Genomic DNA, 17,676 nt, shown 5'->3' with positions numbered 1-17,676 from the left:
TTAATAATGGATTGGTGATGAACTCCTTCAGCTTTACCTTGTCTGGGAAGCACTTTATCTGCCCTTCAATTTTAAATGATAGCTTTGTTGGATAGAGTAATCTAGGTTGTAGGTCCTTGATTTTCATCACTTTGAATATTTCTTGCCAGTCCCTTCTTGCCTGCAAGGTTTCTTCTGAGAAATCAGCTGACAGTCTTATGGGAACTCCTTTGTAGGTGACTCTCTTCTTTTCTCTTGCTGCTTTTAAGACTTTCTCTTTACCTTTAACCTTTGGCATTTTAATTATGATACGTCTTGGAGTGGGCTTCTTTACATCCATCTTGTTTGTGACTCCGTGTTTCCTGGACTCGTATGTCTATTTCCTTCACCAAATTAGGGAAGTTTTCTTTCATTGTTTTTTAGATAAATTTTCAATTTCTTGCTCTTCCTCTTCTCCTCTGGCACTCCTATGATTTGGATGTTGGTACGTTTAAAGATGTCCCAGAGGCTCCTTGGCCTATCCTCGTTTTTTTAAATTCTTTTTTTCCCTACTGTTCTCATTGAATGCTTTTTCCTTCCTTGTTTTCCAAATCATTGATTTGATTCTTGGCTTCATCCCCTCCACTGTTGGTTTCCTGTAGATTTTTCTTTATTTCACTTAATGCAACCTTCATTTCTGTCTGGGTCTTTTTTATGCCATTGAAGTACCCAATGAGTTCCTGGAGCATCCCGATAACCAGTGTTTAGAACTGTGCATTTGATAGGTTGCTTATCTCCATTTCACTTTGTTCTTTTTCTGGAGTTTTGTTTTGTTCTTTCATTTTGGTTGTATTTCTTTGTCTCCTCATTTTGGCAGCCTCCCTGTGTTTGTTTCTATGTATTAGGTAGAGCTTCTTTGACTGCCTGCCTTAGTGTTGTGGCCTGTTGTAGAAAAGTGCACCTGTTAAGTTGTATGGGGTGGAGCCTTAGCCAATCACCAGGGCAGGGCAACCCGTGTCCGCTACTCTATTGTTCTGTGCAGGGGAGGGCTCATAGAGGACACAGTGCTGCTGCCTGGCTTCTGGAGTTTTGCCCAGGAGGAAGCTGTCTCCTGGCACTCACACTTTACTTTCTCCCCATATGCCACTGGTGCCCTTCCAGCTGTTTCCTTGGTGCTGAATCCCAGAGGGGATGAGTCTGTGTGAGTCCTAAGTCCAATGCCGGCCCTTTAAGAGTAGTGTCTTTTGAGAATCCTGCAGTTTCTTCTGCTGTCCCAACCCCCACTGGTTTTACAGCCAGAAGTTATGGGGACTTATCTTCCTGCTGCTAGAACCCTGGGCTGGGTAGTCAGGACTAGGTGGTCTGGACTGGGGCTGGGATCCCTTGCTCCTCAGATATCCCATCTGTTCCTGTCTACACACCTCCACGTCACTCTGCATCTCCACACTTCTCCATGCATCTCTGCACCTCTCTGCCTCTCTGCCCTTCCTACCCATCTGGATGAATGTGGCTTCTTTAAATCCTTGGTTGTTGGACTTCCACACAGCTCGATTTTCTGACAGTTCTGGTGATACTTGTTTTGTAGTCTAGTTATGTCTTTTACTATAGTTGTGTGCAAAGGTGGGGTGTGTTTACCTACTCGTCCATCTTGACCAGAAGTCTCTCCTTCATAACTAAAGAAGTCTCTCCTTACATAGAACAAAACACTGCTCATTTTTTAAGAAAGTGTATATAGAACACAATTGGTTTAGTCAGGGAATCTGTTTAGAACACGTCACAGTTAAGTTTATATTTCAGCACTTTATTTCTTTAGATGTTAACCAAATCTTGACTTCACCCGCTTTACCCCCAACAAGTATCAGTTATCTGTTTACTTTTTTCTTCTTTTACTTTTAACCTAATTTTGTATGGAAAAGAGTTCTCATATAACCTTCAAAACATCCCCCAAATGTTAACACTTTACCACATTTGTTTTATTCCTTTCTCTTTCTCTTGTATATGTTTTTCCTAACTATTCAAGAGTAAGTTGCAAATATAATGCTCTTTTATTTCAGTCCTTTAGTGTGAATTTCTTAAAAAACAAAAAGAAAAGAATTTTCTTACTGAACACCTTGTAAACCTCAAAACCAGGAAATTAGCATTAATACAATACTATTATGTAATATACAGGCCTTGTTATCCCCATTGGCTTATCCATGAATATACTTTATAGCAGCCACAACAAAAACCCAACATCCCAAGACAAAATAAAAAACCATTCACATAGTATGCCTTCAGTCCTTGGTTTTTCTTCGGTCTCCTTTATCTTGAGCAGTTCTTTTGTCCTGTCTGTTAGACATTGACATTTTTGAAGAGGATAGGCCAGTGTTTTGTTTTTAAATAGAATGCCTCTCATTTGAGGTTTGTTTGGTATTTCTACATGATTATATCCACGTTAATGCATTTTGGAGGAATACCACAAATGTAATGTGATTTTCTCAGTGTGTCTTTTCAGGAGGCCAGTGATGTTGATGTGTCCCATTACTGCTAATACTAATTTTGATAATTTAGTGAAGATGGATTCTGCCTGGTTTCTCCACGGTAAAGTTATAGTATTTCCTTTGTAAGTTTCCTGGGAAAGTACTTTGAGACTATATAAATACCCTGTTACTCCTTAAACTTTCACCCACTAGTTTTAGGATCTATTGATGATTCTTTGCTCAGTCAATTTTGCCAAATGAATATTTTCTAATTCCACCATTCCCTCTGCATTTATTAGTTGACATCTCCCCATTAATGAATTAACTAATTAATATCACTATGAACGTGCAGATTCCTATGTTATCCAGTGGATTATAATTCTTTATAAAGAATTTATTTATATTTAAAAATAATTATTTGCCCTGGCTGGTGTGGCTCAGTAGATTGAGTGCCGGCCTGCGAACCAGAGGGTCGCCAGTTCAATCCCAGTCTAGGGTACGTGCCTGGGTTGTGGGCCAGGTCCCTGGTGGGGGGCGTGTGAGAGGCAACCACACTTTGGTGTTTCTTTCCCTCTCTTCTCCCTCCTTTCCCCTCTCTAAAAATAAATAAATAAAATCTTTAAAAAAAGTAAAAATATTTATTTTTACTCAAATTGTTCCATATTCAACCAACAGAAGCCCTTTCAAGCTGGCTAATTTCTTTTTGACATGTACCCATTATTCTTTGAGCACTTCCTTATTTTATGATACATCAAAAGTTTTTCTTTTCCTGCCCCTGCCCTGGAATGAGCTCCAGAGAAGCCCTGGTAGAAAATTGTATCTAGAGATTGGAATCTCACAGCTATTGGGATAGTACTGCTTCTAGGTCCTCATAGCAGAGGTGTGTGTGTGCATTCAAACCCCCATCTATATCCATTTTTGTGTATCTCCATCTGTATTAAACCTGTGAGTTCACACTGACACTTCCAATTCCACTTCTATGTCACGTGGTTTATTATTTCCTTTCCCCTTTTTATATTTGTAACTCTCTTCCCCAACATTGTGAACCTAGTTCCCTTTTATTGACTTCATATTTACCTACTTGTATACTCCTAATGTACCTAGAAAGAAGGTTCAAAATTGGGAACTTTTGCCTCTGTGAAAATGAAACCTGCTAACTAGAGTTCAATATTTGCTTAACTTAAAAAAAAAATTAGCCTGAAGGAATATAGTACAAATATTTTGTTCAAAAGTTACATGGTGTATGTAACTCCTTTAGTGTGGTTATGTGATTCTCTTGAAATGTATTTCAAATGTGTTCAGGTCATTTGATTCTCTGTTTCATGTTACCCTCTCGTGTTGCCCCATCTTTGTTGATTTTATTTACTGTCTTTTTGGGGGATGTGTGAAAAATGGTTGTAAAACACAAAAAGGCATTCTCAGGGAAGTCTCACTCTCATTCCTTTTGTTCTTCCACCCTCTTTCTGCCTCCTCCGCCCCTGTAGATAATCTATTGTCTCTGCTTCATCCTTCATATGCTTCTTGTTGCACAAACAACCAGATATATGTATAGTTTCTTATTTCCCCTTTTTTCTTACACAAAAGGTTCAATGGATATTCTTTTACTTTTTACACTTAGTAATATGTCCTGGAAACCACCCACCTCAGTTCACAGAGATCTTTCCTATTTTTCTTTTTAACAGTTACATAAAATTCCACTGTGAGGAGGTCACCTGCTTATTTTTACAGGGTTTCTTATATTTTTACATACTACTTTGAGAGCACTTTCCTCTTGTTGCCTCATTCCACTCATGCTTCCCTCTACCTTTCCCATTTAAGGTTAGGTACCTTTCTTAGGCCTCCTCGTTCAAATTCTCTAAGCCATGGATTAAGTTATCAGATAAATTTACATTTTCCTCCCCCTCAATTCCTTGTCCTGGTGAATGGTATATTATTCATTTAAGCTGGAAACCTGAGTGTCCTGAACTATCGGTTTGTTATCCCTTATATGCATTTTCTCCACTCTATTCCTACTGCTTTTACCTTGATTGAAATCCTCATAATTTATGGCCTGGAATATTGCATTAGAGTTTTAACAGTGGTTCTGGGACAGTATTTGAGTCACCTGGGATTTATCCTGAATGGAAATTTTCGACCTCCTGACTCAGAAACTGGGGATAGAGCCTAGCAATATGCATTCTAACTGTACCCTCTGGGTGGTTCTGATACATCTAAAGTTTGAGAACCACAGCCATAGAGTTTAATGTTATAGAAGGAGCTTTTAAAGCTCCTTTAAAAAGGGAGCAAGCTGTGAAAAAGCAGGACCAATTTAACCAAGGTGACCCAGGCATAGGATGCTGCAGAAAAGGTTGAAAACTCATTTGTTTTTCTCCTGATATTCCTTTTTTGTACTGCAGGGCACATAGTCTTAGGCCCAAGATCCTGGAACTTACAGTGGTACTTTCTCCTTCCTGGGTTCCAGCTTACGTAGAGAATGTCTGTGTATTTTTAAACTTTTATTTCTGTTGTCCAATATAATATGCCTATAGAAAAGTACATGGAATACAAATGTTCAGCCTAATGAATTATTTTAAAGTAACATCCAATTTATTGCCACTCAGGTTAAGAAATAAAACACTGCTGGTACCTGGAAGCCCATCAGGTGCTCCTTCCCCAACAGAACTGCTCCCCTGGATGTAGCCACTGTCCTGCTTTACATGGTATACTTCCTACGTATACACATGAAATGCTTATAGGTTACTTTGCCTATTTTTGAACTTTATATACAGGCATACCTCTTTTCATTGTGCTTGCTTTATTGTGCTTCATAGATGTTGCATTTTTTACAAATTGAAGGCAAGACCCTCTGCCAGCAAAAAGATTTTGACTGGCTTAATTGTGGTGGTCTGAAACTGAACCTTAATATCTCTGAGATATGCCTGCAAATACAGTCATATGTGTGTATTCTTACTGGTTGGCTTCTTTAGCTTAATTTTACATTTGTAGATTTATCCATCTTGTTACATACAGCTAGTTTTGTTCATTTTCACTGCTGTTTAGTATTGTATTTCATGATTACACAATTTTTTATTTTTATTTTTTTTAATTTTTATTGTTATTCACTTACAGTTGTACGCCTTTTCTCCCTATTCCTCCACCCCACCCCAGCTGAACCCATCTCCCTCCCCCACCTCCACCCTCCCCCTAGATTTTGTCCATGTGTCCTTTATAGTAGTTCCTGTAATCCCCTCTCCTCACTGTCCCCTCCCCACTCCCCCCTGGCTATTGTTAGATTGTTCTTAACTTCAATGTCTCTGGTTATCCATCTCACACTGGTTAGAGTGGCCAACATAAACAAATGACTACACAATTTTTTAAAAGATTTTATTTATTTACTTTTAGAGACAGGAGAAGGGAGGGAGAAAGAGAGGGAGAGAAACATCAATGCGTGGTTGCCTCTCACATGACCCCCCAACTGGGGACCTGATCTGCAACCCAGGCATGTGTCCCAACTGGGAATTGAACTGGCGACTCTTCGGTTCACAGGCCGACACTCAATCCACTGAGCCATGTGACTACATAATTTATTCACCCTTTATGTTGCTGATGGACATTTGAGTTGTTGCTAGAGTCTTGTTTTGTGTTCTGCTCTGACAGTCTTGTTCATGCTCATGAGTACATCTTCCCTTAGGGTGTAATTGCTGAGTCGTATGATACGAACGTCTTCACCTTTGGTAGATAATATCAAACTTTTTTAAAGTGGCTGGATCAGGTAAATATTTCTACTTATTTTTGAGCCTTTATGTTAACACTGAGCATCACTTATATCAAGCCTGCTCATGCTCATGCTGTAGTTTCATCACCTTGCTAAAGTTTTAGAGATAGAAGGCAGCTTAATGAAGAAATCCCCCTTAACTTCTCAGCTACACCAACTCATTACCTTTTTTAAAAAATCACTTTTTAAGGAGGTAATATATGGACATGGTACAAAATTTAAAAATACCAAGAAGTATACAGTGGAGAGCAAGCCTTCCATTCGTCCCTATCCCCAGATATTCAGACGCTCCTCTGGAAGTAGCCAGTGTTACCATTCATTAATTAATTTATTCAGCAACTTTTTATTGAGTGCCATTTAAGTAGCAAGCACTGTTCTAGTGTTTGGGAATAGAGGGGTGAGCCAAGAAATCAAAGATTTGCTCCCATTTATGGAGGCTTCCATGCTACTAGGGGTCATTAAAAGTAATAGAGATTCCTATATATCTTTTTAGAAATACTCTGGGTATACATGGTACATTCTTTTATTTATTCTTAAACATGGGTTATCTACCACATTATTGTATTGCACCCTGTTTTTTCCTCATGATGTCTCGGAGGCTAGTCTATATCAGTACATGGAAAGACTGTCTCATTCTCTTTAGCAGCTGTGTAATATTCCACTGTACAAGTGTTGTCGGGAAAAACTGTGAAAGACTATGCTGTGGGCACAAAGGGTTACTGACTGAGCTATCCAGTGTGCTCTTCCAGGTTATCTGTACCTTTCTTGTCTTTGAGTTATTTTATATAACTCTAGATTGTAGAAAACTGATGGTAATGCAGATGATTCTTGTCCATAGAAACACAAATGGATTTTGTCCAGTGGAATGCAATGGAGTGTTGTCCTGGGGATATTGACCAGTTTTGCCTTGTTTTGTAAAGCAGTTTCAGCGTTCCAGGTAGCCTGTATATATGTTTGTGTGTTCTTTGACATCTCCTTCGAATCTATTATATCTTACTGGATGCTTCATTAATGAATGAGTTAAATAAAATCTTTGACATATTTTATAGTATTTGTATCTGTCATGATTTTTCTTTTTTTAAAAAAATGACCTCTTAATAGATATATTATAATGTTCTTTATTTGATGGACATTTCATTTCTTTATAAAGCAGCTCACATCAGTTTTAAACACTAGGAAAATTGGTGCTGTCATGAAGTAGTACTGGGATTCATCGCCAAGAAAATTAATTGATGAGGCAGTTTTGATAACTTTTCCATCAAACATTATGACCTAGTCCTTTGCCCTCAAGGAGTTCATAGTTTAGTGGAGGAGGAGTAGAAATGATATCAGATGAAGAGGAGGAGGGGTATTGAGTAATCTACTAAGAGAACTAAGTTTAAGTTCCCCTAAGGGTGAGGAAGAACTGCATGGATTTGCTTTCCTTGCAGTATCTGCCTTTTCTCATAGGCTCCCTCTTGGTGCTAGCTGAAGCAGAAGTGGACAGCTCTTTGCTCGGGACACTAGGTACCACTGTTCTGGTCTTTAATGCTGGCTGTGGAACTGATCAAGTCTCGGAGACTCAGTGGAATCCTATGGCTCCACTTAGCACCAGAGTGGTTTGCCTGTTCTTACAGATGGTGGCATTATCAAGAGACTCTAGTGGATTCCATAGTTGGGGTGGGAGTGGGGTTGGTGGTTATATTTAATAGTCAAGAGAAAATGTAAAAATTTAGTACTGTCAAAATTTTCCTTAGAAAATCCTTTAATGCCTACAAAGTGCCATGTCATGGTTTTCTTAATATCAGCATATCACAAAATAAGCTAATTCGGATTATGAGAATTTAATTTTGCTGGAAGTTTTGTCACTCCCTAGTTTGGCTTACCGCTTCACTTCATGAGTGCCACCACTACCAGGCATTTCTTCTGCCTCAGAAGCACTGCAGTGAGCTGTCTTTGCAGTTATGCAGTGGGTGGTTTGGTAGAGTTCTCTCAGGTAGTACCCAGTTTGCTACTCTGTAGTAGTAATAATCTACTACAGTTGTTTTTATTTTACTGCTACTAACATCATTTTCATTGACTTCTTTGCTCTTTCTATTGTTCTGTCATCCTTTCTTTAATTTTTGTAATCCCCACCCAAGGATATCTTTTCATTGATTTTTAGAGAGAGAAGAAGAGAGAGAAAGAAATAGAGATAGAGAGATATATAGAGAGATTCAGAGAGGTAGACATAGATAGATGATGGGCGGAGAGGCGGAGGGAGGAGAGAGAGAGAGAGAGAGAGAGAGAGAGAGAGAGAGAGAGAGAGAGAGAGAGAGAGAGGGAGAGAGGGAGGGGAACATGGATGTGATAGAAAAACATCAGTTTGGTTACCTCCAGTATAAGCTCTGACTGGGGCTCAAACTCAAAACCTAGGTATATGCCCTGACTGAGGATTGAACCCGCAACCCTTTGGTGTATGGGACGAAGCCCAACCAACCAACCAAGCCACCCAACCAGGGCATCCCTCCTTTAAAAGTTTAATTACCTAAACATTAATATCTATACTTTGTTAACTGCTGAACCAATTGTGTACCATTTATTTTAGTGGTTATTGAATTCTTTGGATATGGAGAAATCACCCACTGAGAGTTTTTAAAGAAAGGTTTAATTCTTCTGAGGAGGGATATCCTGGACTACCAGTTCTAGCTCTTAAAAAAAAAGTTTTATTTATTTATTTTTAGAGAGAGGGGCAGGGAGGGATAAAGAGGGAGAGAAGCATCAATGTGCATTGGCTGCCATTTCCATGCTCCCAACTGGAGACCTTGCATGCAACACAGACATAAGCCCTGACTGGGTGTTGAATGGGTGACCTTTTGGTTCGCAGGCTGATACCCAATCCACTGAGCCACACCAGTCAGGTGGGTCTACCAGTTCTCTACTTCTCTGTTGTCAGTATTTTACTAGAGTCTTTAAAATTAACTCTTCACTGCCTCCACTTATTTATCAGTGATTGATAAATTTCTAAAACCATGCATACCTTCTATGTCAGGTTTGATTACAGCAAGGAGCGTGTAGTGGAGTGGTGGGTAGCTCTCAGTATTTAAAAAACTGTTTTTAAGTATATTTTATTGATTATGCTATTACAGTTGACCCATCTATTTCTTCCCCTTTATTCCCCTCTGCCCTGCACCTCCCTTCCCCCCAGCACTCCTCCCCTTTCCCCCTTAGTTCATGTCCATGGGTTGTACATATAAGTTCTTTGGCTTCTTTATTTCCTCTACTATTCTTAACCTCCTCTTGTCTATTGTGTACCTACCAGTTATGCTTCTTACTCTCTGTACCTTTCCCCCCATTCTCCTCTCCCCCCACACCACTAATAAACCTCCATGTGATCTCCATTTCTGTGATTCTGTTCGTGTTCTAGTTGTTTGCTTAGTTTTGGGGGTTTTCTTTAGGTTCAGTTGTTGATATTTGTGAGTTTGTTGTCATTTTACTCTTTATATTTTTGATCATATTCTTTTTCTTAGATATGTCCCTTTAACATTTCATATAATAAGGGCTTGGTGGTGATGAACTCCTTCAGCTTTACCTTGTCTGGGAAGCACTTTATCTGCCCTTCCATTCTAAATGATAGCTTTGCTGGATAGAGTAATCTTGGATGGAGGTCCTTGCCTTTCATGACTTTGAATACTTCTTTCTAGACCCTTCTTGCCTGTAAGGTCTCTTTTGAGAAATCAGCTGATAGTCTTATGGGAACTCCTTTGTAGGTAAGTGTCTCCTTTTTCTTTTGCTGCTTTTAAGATTCTTTCCTTCTCTTTAATTTTGGGTAATGTAATTATGTGCCTTGTTGCGTGCTTCTTTGAGTCCAACTTCTTTGGAACTCTCTGAGTTCCCTGGACTTCCTGGAAGTCTATTTCATTTGTCAGATTGGGGGAGTTCTCCTTCATTATTTTTTCAAATAAGTTTTCAATTTCTTGTTGTTTCTCTTCTCCTTCTGGTACCCCTATAATTCGGATGTTGGAACATTTTAAAGTTGTCTCAGAGGTTTCTAAGCCTCTCCTCATTTTTTTGAACTCTTATTTCTTCATTTTGTTCTGGTTGAATGTTTATTTCTTCATTCTGCTCCAAATCATTGATTTGAATCCTGGTTTCCTTCCCTTCACTGTTGGTTTCCTGTTTTGTTTATTTCACTTTGCATAGCCTTCACTTTTTCCTCTATTTTGTGACCATATTCAATCATTTCTGTTAGCATCCTGATTACCAGTGTTTTGAACTCTGTATCTGATAGGTTGGCTATCTCTTCGTCACTTAGTTCTTTTTTCTGCCCCTAAAAACTGATTAGTTGTTAATGTAATCAATATGTAATCATCAGTCAGCGCTAAGCACCAGAGAGTGGAGCAGAGTAATTCCTGCCAGCGGGCTGTTGCTTTCCCTCAGGCTGATGCCGTTCAGAGAGGAGAGCTCTGCCTGAGAGAGATGGCTCCTGCAGTGTGGGGATGACTCAGCACAGGGATCCTGGCGGCTGTTCCTCAGTTCTCTTCCCCGGAGACACCCCAGACTCACCTCAGGCATCTTTATTCCACTCTCCCCTCCCTTTGCCAGCACCCAGGGTAAGTGGCTGCAAACAAAACTGTGCTTTAGCCCTGTAAAAAGGCTCTCTGTATCTCCAGCAGTGTCTCCCTGGCTAGCGGAACCCCTGCTGCTTTTTTCATAGCTGAGTGTTATCTAGATTCCTTTCTGGCTCTGGTGCTGTAGGCTGGGGAGCCCAGCTTGGGGTTTAGACCCCACATTTCTCAGGGGGAACACCCCCGGCCACTGAAATATCCCTCTGGCACTTCAGCTGCTGCTGGTGGGAGCCCAGCCAGCCCTCTTGCGTCTCCTCCACACTCCCTACCAGTCATGTTGTAGTGAAGTGTTTTCTTCTGTCTCTCCGTGGTTGTAAGGCTTCTCTCCAGCTAGTATTAACTTTGTTTTTCAAGATGATCTTTCTACAATTTAGTTGTAATTCCAGATTGGTCCTAGGAGGAAGTTAGTGTCCCTTTCCCTTTACTCCTCTGCCATCTTGGATCTTCTAGCACCTTCTAATTTGAGCTTCATTAAAAAAGTGAAGCAGGGGAGTAGCATGAGTATATCTTCATTTTTGATTGATTACTCTGCAAGCTGAGTGGAGATAGAATCGAGTGGGACAAAATGGGAGACAGGAAGATAGTTGAGAAGCTGTTGAGGTAGTTTGGGAGAGATATTTGAAATTTGAAGTAGAATACAAGTTATTAGATAGGCATAGGAGGATTGAATTAGAAGAATATTTAGGAGGTGAAATTGGAAGATCTAATTAATTGAATAGATGGGGTGGGCTCAGGGTGAGGAAGGAGTCAAGGGAGACTTACATGTTTTTAGCATGGGTTACTGTGTAGTGATACTGCATATTAAAAGAAAGGACACTAGAGGAAGATATACATTAAGTGAAGAGTAGTTTGGAGTTGAGTATGTTGATTTGAGGTGCCAGTGGGGACATGGCAGTGGAATCATATTGCAGGCATATGAATCTGAAATTCAGAGGAGAGGTCTGGCCTAGTGATAGATTTGGAAGTCAGTAGGTGGTAGTTGAAACCGGGAGGATAGAAAATAAACTTACCAGGAAGTGATAGCCCGGGGAAACACAACTCTTAAATGAGACTGTGGTGAAAGAATAGACACATAGAGGTAAAGGGAGAACCAAGAAAGGAGAGTGGCACAGGGGATAGGGGAGTAGAGTTTCAAGAATGACATGTGCAAGAGTGTCACATGGTGCAGAGAGATCCAAGAGAATAAGGATGGAAAAGTGGATCTTAGGTATTCCAGTTATGAGTGAAGCACAAGGCTGAAGAAATGGCTCTGAGCTCCACCTGCCCTCAGCTTTGGGGAAGCTGGTTTGTACTCAGTCCAACAAGCTGAAAATCCTTGAACATTTTGGGGAATGTAGACTCAATTTCTGAGAGTTGGGGTTAGCTGCTTCTTCTGTAGTGTTCTACTGAGTCTTTCTATTCCCAAATGGACTATAATTTGCTGACATATATATTATTGATGCAGTATATATGTCTGGAAATCATCACCAAAGTGCATCATCGTAGTGATATTTTGGTTTAAAATATAAAAAGAAGAAAAGGAAAAAAAGTGGTGGGGGGATGGGGAACCCTGGGAAAGAAAATGATAGTCATGGAATGGCAGTTAAGTGTCAGGCTTTGTACCGTGTTATTTCCTGTGTGTTTTGTATCTTATTTTATCTCATCATTATAGCAACTCTATTGGGGATGGGGTTATCCCCATTTTCTAAATAGGAAATTCAAATTCTATAGCCTCATTTTTCCTTATCCCACTGATGGCTGTGACCTTGGACCTCAATTTCCTTACCTGTAAAAGGCCATGGTTATGATTAAAAGGCCATGGTTATAAGTCCTTTCCAGCTCTAGGGTTCTAGGAACCTGTGACTGTTTACTAATAGTGTTGCTTTTTGGCCATGAAAAAAAGACTGTTCAGGACTTCCCCCTGTCCCCAGTGAATTAATAACTTAATAGTAACACTGTCAGGTTGTCCAGGCTAAATAATTTATTTTCCCATCACAGAGTGAGTACCTGTTATGTATGTGGGCTTACAAGGCTACTGTAAAATAAATCAAATAAATAGGCTTGGTGACAGGCTCTCCATCAATTTTTATTAGCCCTGGGCACATGGACAAATAGCTACCTGCAAGATTGTGTGATGATTTTAAAGTGTGTTATGGGTTAAGTGCTAAGTATTTTTATTAATTTAGGAAATACTTTGGTGTGTGGCCTTTAAAAATTACATTATTATATTATCATAAATCTTGATTAAGGCAACAAAACGTATTTACAATGACCAACTTCACAGCTGGGATAAAATACTTTATAGCGTGTATAATGAGCCACTAGATAATGGTGATTCTCTGAAAAATGAGAGTTGGGAAATGAAGTAGAAGCTGTAAAGGCATATTTAGTTGTGAAAATTAATTTAAAGGAACAGTATTATGTGCCTAGTGAGTACTTAATAATGGAGGAAGAGGAGGGAAAAAGGAAATTATGAGGCTTTCAAACCTTCTTAAGTCCATTTTGGAAAAGGTTAGGGTAAAAATATAATGCTAATGTGAATTTCAAATGCATGCTTTACAACAATGATACACAAAGGAACAAAATTAGCAACTACTAGGTTAACACTAGATGAAATACTGTCCCATTTTGGAGCCACTGTGTTCTAGACACACTGATCCTCACAAGGAGAGGTTCTCAGTGAATATAATCTCCGCTCGAAGGGCATTTTGAAAATTTATAGGGGAATTTTTGTTTTCTAATGTGGTTGAGATATATGTAATTTAATTATTAATTATTTTCTTTTGATTTTTCCCATATAGCCAATGTATTTTTAAAAAACAGTTAGGTTTTTAAACCTGAATCTATTCAGTATGTTCTAAATCTTGTAATTTTATTTCATAATTGTAAGGGGAGTAACAAGATATTTGTTATAAAAAGTGTGAGCTTTGAGTATGATAGGGTTGATGGCCATTGTATTAGTTTTCTACATTAGTTATGTTGTATTAGTTTCCACATTAGGTAGTGTGGAACAATGTACTACCAACTTATAGCTTAAAACAATAGTCATGTATTATCTCACAGTTTTTGTAGGTATAGTGATGGTATAGCTGTATTGTTTGCTAGGGTCTCACCTGGCTGAACCCAAGGTGTCTGCATGGGCTTTGATCTCATCTGATGCTCGGGGTCCTCCACCAGGCTCATTGGTGGTTGGCAGAATTCTATTCCTTGTGGTGATATATGACTGAGGTCCTCATTTTCTTGCTGGCTATCAGCTGGGGGTCACTCTTAGCTCCTACAGGTCATCTCAGATTCTAACCAGGTGGCCCTCTCACAACATAGTAACTTACTCAAAGCCAGTAGAAAACTCTTCAATCAGCTATATAAGGTAGCCTAATCATAGGAGCGACTATCCCATATTCACAGGTACTGCCCACACTAAAGAGGAGGGGATTATACAGGACATCTATACCAGAGGTGGAAATCATGGGGCCATCTTGCCCATTACAGTCACTAGTATCAAATCCTCATACCCATGTCATTTATGTATGTTGGTAGATTTCATTTATTTGAAACAGGGCCTCACTAGCTACTTTAAGTACTCATATAGATATCAAGTACCTATTAGGTGCTAGGTCGTTTTCCAGGCACTGAGATGAACAGGGCAGAGTCCTTGCTCTCGTGGAGATTATTTCTGGTAATAAGTTCAGTGAAGAAAATAAAATGGAGTAGAGGGTTAGAAGTGGGGTGAGGTAGGAGTTCTTTTAGGTAGGCTAGTCAGGGAGCAGAAACTTGGGAGTAGGGAGCAGTAGTGTGGACTCTGAGTACAAAACATTCTGGCAGAGGGAAGGCAATTATTAGGACCCTGAGTTCAGGGATAAGCTTGTCTGTGTTTAAGGAATAGCAAGGCCAGTGTAGCTGGAACAGAATGTGCAGGAGAGAGAGGTAGGGGATGAGTTCCAGCAGGCGATTGGGTGACAGGTCATGCAGAGCCCTGTTGGCATTGGTAAAGGGATGATTTTTTACTTAAAGTGAGACAGGAAGGCATTGAAGTGTTTTAAATGATGGAGTGACCAATCTGGTTTACATTTTCAAAAAAATCGTATTGAGAAATGGCCTCTAAGATGGGGGAAATGTGTAAATACAAAGAGATGTACTCTATGAAGGAAATGAATACAGCAGTCATGAGTGCAGATGACGGGGGACCCTGCCTAGACTGAGGTCAAGGAAGGCTGCCTGAGGACACCTGGGGGATGGAAGGTGAAAAGAGGAAGGGTGGTCCCAGCAAGGGAAACAACTTATGCCAAGGCTGAGTGGCATAAGGGAGCTTGTCAAGTGCTGGGGAATGTTAAGGAAAATGACTGTGGAGTCAGGAGTCAGATTCCTCAATCCTTGAAGGTCTAGTGAAATGTTTTTCCTACTGTTCTTTTATGTTAAGAACCTTGGAAAGTCACTAAAGGGTTTTAATGAGGGTGGGAATTACTGAGGGAGGAATGGAGGGAAGCTGTTCATAATGAGTTTTATAATTTGACAGATTCAGGCTGAACACTATGTGGACAGCAGTTTGGAGTGGAAGCAAGCAGATCAGTCAGAAGCTCAGTTATGGTCCAAGTGAGAGACAATGGTGGCATGGACTGGAATGGTAGCATAGAAGTTGCCAAGAAGTACATGGATTTGAGAGCTCATTTAGGAGGTAAAATAAAAAAAAAAAACCAACCTTGCTGATGGATTAGGTATGGGAAGGGAGGTTGAGGGAGGTGTCATTTCCCCTCTCTCTTAAAAAAAAAAGTCTAAGTCTTATAAATAGCTTGATTTTGGAATGTCATCTTTTGTTAATTGTGGAGGGAGTGAGATTGGAGAGGAAATTGTAGTGATCATTTGCTTGAGGCTCTCTAAGTTACAGGCGTTAAAGAACAAGGAAATGAGTTAACCTTTTTAGTTTCTATTTAAGGATAATACTCATTACCTATTACTTTCTTCTTCCTACAGCTACGCTTATAGTAAGCCTTTGTTGAATTGCATATTAGCTAAAAAGCAAATATCCTCAGAACTCAGCTACTTGAATTGTTTCCTTCATGAACTTCCATTCTTAAACATTTACTTCCTGTGGGTTCTAACCCTAATAAAGAGCAACACAGGCTTATCCTAAGTAGCATGGAAGTGTAGAAAGAATGGACAACCCTATCCTTCCTTTGTTCTGAAATTGCAAACCTGTGTACTCTCTAAAAGCACATCAACAGGATTTTTATATTTTTTGTGAATGGAAAAATACACCAGTGATATATTGAAGATTTTTACAGGAATGTTGACTCTCAGGATAATACTGTTCATGTTTGTTTATGTATCACTGAAATATTTATATAATTTACATTGAAAAAACCAGAAATCACTAGAGACTTGGAAAAAACAAAAAAGGTGCTACATAATAAGTTGTTTTGTAAGTTTGGAAATATTTGAAAAATAGGAGAAACATTATACAAAGTATGATGTAGGAGTATCACCTCAGTTAGTGAAGTGTAAATTAGGAAACCACACAGCTGCTGAACATTAAGGGGAAGGAGAACATCATGAAAACATTTGATTATAGATGGTTCATAGTTTTAAGATGAGCACAGATATTTTTATAATTAGTTCTTGAGAAAACATGGAGTCCAACATTTTTGTCTACAATCTATGCTTAGATAATTTTATTTCAATGTAATATTTGCATTTTGAATGCTGTTTTTGTGTGACACCGGGGAGAAAGATTCAGTTACTGCTGCTCTCCAGGAATTTGTGTTTTGGCTTATTTTTCACTAACTCCTACAAACTTGTTATGTACTAAAAATTTATTCTCATCAGTGTTCACTGATTTCTACTCGCATTATTTCTCAGTAAAGTGCAACACATGAGAGCTAATCTATATCAGTGTTTTCATCCTTTTTTTAGAAGTCTCCTTTTGATAAACATAAATATCACTTTTAAAAGTTCCCACTTCTTGAAGTTTCCACTTCTGTTTGAAATATCATTTCTATAAAATATAAATCAATTATTGTTTTAAAAAAAGGAAACATACTTTAGAAGTGCATTGAGTTTAAACATGAAACTTCCCATTCGTTCCCTTGGCCCCCGCACTGCACCGCCCTGCCTGGAGGTCCCTGCTGCTACAGGGTGGCGTGTGTCCTTGCAGTCCTTTTTTCTATGTACATTTTAACTAGTTTGATAGATATTCTGAAATGTATACAGCCATTCACATACATTTACATAAGTGGACTGCATTGCACCGAGGCCTGCTCTTTTCACTCACTGTGTTTTAGAGTTCAGCTCAGACCTTTCAGGTCTGTTCCATTCTTACTAATGGCTGCCCTGTGTGGATGCATTACAATTTATTTTCCACTTGCCATATTGACGGACATTTAGTCCCCCCCAGCCTTTTCCTAGTACAAGCAATGTTGAATTAATAACCTTATATATTTCTAGAAGCACAATTGCTGGGTTATAGGAAATGTATATCTACAAATTGACAGCTTCTGCCAAACTTATCTTCAAAAAGCTGAACCAGTTTATATTGCCAGCAGTATTTGAGATTGTTGTTTCTTACATATATGAGTTAGTTATGAGTTTAGAACTTGAAGGGGCCACAGAATGTAGCTTAACCTCTCCCATCCCATCCCTTTTCCAAGGTAGAAGCTGAGTTTTTGGGACTTGAAATGATTTGCCTAGATCTTACCCAGAAGAATGATGAGTATTTCCCAGTCTTAAGTATGTGTCCCTTGGAGGCATCTTTCTTCAGACACACTGTATATTGCAAGCTCTAGCAGACTGTTTATTATTGTCCCCTCTTCTCTGTTGTTACTCAAAACAAGCTGCCTTTTCAGTCTCACATTTTCCAACAGTATCACAAGACTCTGCCCTTGCTATCTTGTCTGCGTGGAACATCTTTCATTTAATATCCTTAAAAAGCTACCTTCTTCCATTATTT

At 39.2% G+C, this 17,676-nt stretch overlaps 1 protein-coding gene across 7 annotated transcripts in view; it reads left to right on the top strand.

The window, feature by feature from the left end:
• The window catches only part of BTBD9 (BTB domain containing 9), a 431,840-nt gene that overhangs the window by 12,161 nt on the left and 402,003 nt on the right, over nucleotides 1-17,676 (top strand). The window contains exon 2 of one of the 7 annotated variants that reach the window (XM_053913937.2): nucleotides 15,250-15,408. The exons of the other annotated variants lie outside the window; for them this stretch is intronic. The gene's annotated coding sequence lies outside the window, so the exon portion shown is untranslated. The remainder of the gene's footprint in view (nucleotides 1-15,249; nucleotides 15,409-17,676) is intronic. 7 annotated transcript variants of the gene reach the window in all.

The sequence above is a fragment of the Desmodus rotundus genome, chromosome 11 (assembly GCF_022682495.2).
Source record: "Desmodus rotundus isolate HL8 chromosome 11, HLdesRot8A.1, whole genome shotgun sequence".
NCBI classification, from domain to species: domain Eukaryota; kingdom Metazoa; phylum Chordata; class Mammalia; order Chiroptera; family Phyllostomidae; genus Desmodus; species Desmodus rotundus.
The sequence above is the reverse complement of the archived record's forward strand: the minus strand, read 5'-3'. Positions and strand labels throughout refer to the sequence as shown.